General features: G+C 33.1%; 1 non-coding gene across 1 annotated transcript; it reads right to left on the bottom strand.

Annotated features, from left to right (window-relative positions):
* Positions 1 to 244: 244 nt before the first annotated feature.
* TRNAS-CGA (transfer RNA serine (anticodon CGA)) lies at positions 245 to 326 on the bottom strand. The gene has a single exon. It is a non-coding gene; the product is annotated as a tRNA-Ser (tRNA).
* Positions 327 to 1,795: the final 1,469 nt, after the last annotated feature.

The raw sequence follows: 1,795 nt of genomic DNA, 5'->3' as shown, positions 1-1,795 counted from the left end.
ATATGAAAAGTAATAGTGTGTATATAACATTACTCGTTGGAATACTATTAAATTTGGTATTCAATAGAAATTTTTTGTGATGTATGAATATTATTAAATTTTTTATTTTTAGTGACACCCTTAGAATGGATATATTACTATTTAATTTTGGATTTAATTGCATTTCATAAAAATAATAAAAATAAAAAGTATGTTCATTTCATCCAAAGCTCGGTAGGCTATTTATCTAAATAGCTAAGTTTAGCGTCGACAGCAGGATTCGAACCTGCGCAGGCAAAGCCCAACAGATTTCGAGTCTGTCTCCTTAACCACTCGGACATATCGACCACATGCAGAGGTACATCGCAATATAATATTTATTTTTAGTCTACGTGCTACCCCTGCTGTGTACTCAAGGATGAAAAGATGAGTCTGGCTTTAATTGAAGGAGGAGACATTATATTAAATGATGACGTATAGGTATGGGTGCAAGGGTCCATAAAGATGGATATCTCTTATGACAACGTATCTCTAATACGCATAATATGCGGAGTTGAGCTTGAGTGAGCTTTTTTTGTTTGGACTCGGTTTGTTTAAATTTTATTTGAGTTGAGCTTAAGGACAAGTCAAAAAATTGAGTGTATAATAAGTTAAGCCGAGTCGAGCCAGTTCACGAGCTGGCTCTTATATTTAATTTATTTTTTTATTATAAATTTAAACTTTAAGTACTCTTAAACGGTTCGAAAAGCCAGCTTGCATATGAGCATTTGCTCAGTCTAGCTGGAAGAGTATGGAACCCGAGTCAATACAGTAAGGCACTTGGTTTCGAAGAGAGAGGATATGCATCCTTTTATAATAAAATGATGCTATTAAAAAAAAAAAAATCATCAATTTTTAATATTAAAATGAGGAATTATGTGAATAACTACCAATTCAAGTCTTATACGAGCTGCTCACGAGCTTAGCCGAATCGAGCCGAGCTAATTTCGTTTAATATTCGAGCCAGGATTCGTGTTCACGAAACGCTTCATTTAATATTTGAGTCGAGTATGAGCCGAGCCCGAGCGAGCGGCTTGCTCTCTTAACATATCTACCTGTAACATCCCTTCCCACCAGCCACATTCATGAGTCATGAGTCTCTAAGACAAAAGGCATGTTTGTACTTAATTTGCATTTTCTGCTTGGGCCGGATCTAGAACTTTTATCTCAAGGGCGAAATTTTGATAAAAAAATTTGGTGGAGGAAAAAATTAATTTTTAAAAGTTTATTTTATAAAAATTATATATATTTTTTTTAAAAAAAAAAAAAAAAAAAAAAAAAAAAAAAAAGAAGAAAAAGAAAATTATTTTTTTTGGGACTAACCCTAAGTCGTAAGTTGGTTCTGCCTCTGTCCACAAGGGTCATGTTATTCGCTTCTCTGATCAGTAAAAAAATAAAAAATAAAGTTAATGGCAATATATTCGTGGCAAGAGTATAGAGGACATCAAAAGCTCCAAAATGATGGAATTTGCTACCTGCCATACCATATTGGTATAATTGTAATGTTCAACTTGCCAAAAATTGAAGCAAAGAAGATACATTCTAGTATGTAATGGGCCTTGGTGATTGTAGGCCTGTTATTTGATCGGGTCGCGAGTCTCCATTTCGAGGCCTTATCATATAAAAGAATGATTCATGTCAATATTTTCTCCATCTTTTTTCTATTTCATTTGAAAAATTTAATATATCAACCATTAGATTTGTAAACTTATGTGAATCCCACACAAATTCAATAGTAAATTAATCCATTTACTATTGGAAAGATCTTACCCAGGAG

The sequence above is a fragment of the Corylus avellana genome, chromosome 6 (assembly GCF_965113065.1).
Source record: "Corylus avellana chromosome 6, dhCorAvel1.hap1.2, whole genome shotgun sequence".
Taxonomy (NCBI): Eukaryota; Viridiplantae; Streptophyta; class Magnoliopsida; order Fagales; family Betulaceae; genus Corylus; species Corylus avellana.
The sequence above is the reverse complement of the archived record's forward strand: the minus strand, read 5'-3'. Positions and strand labels throughout refer to the sequence as shown.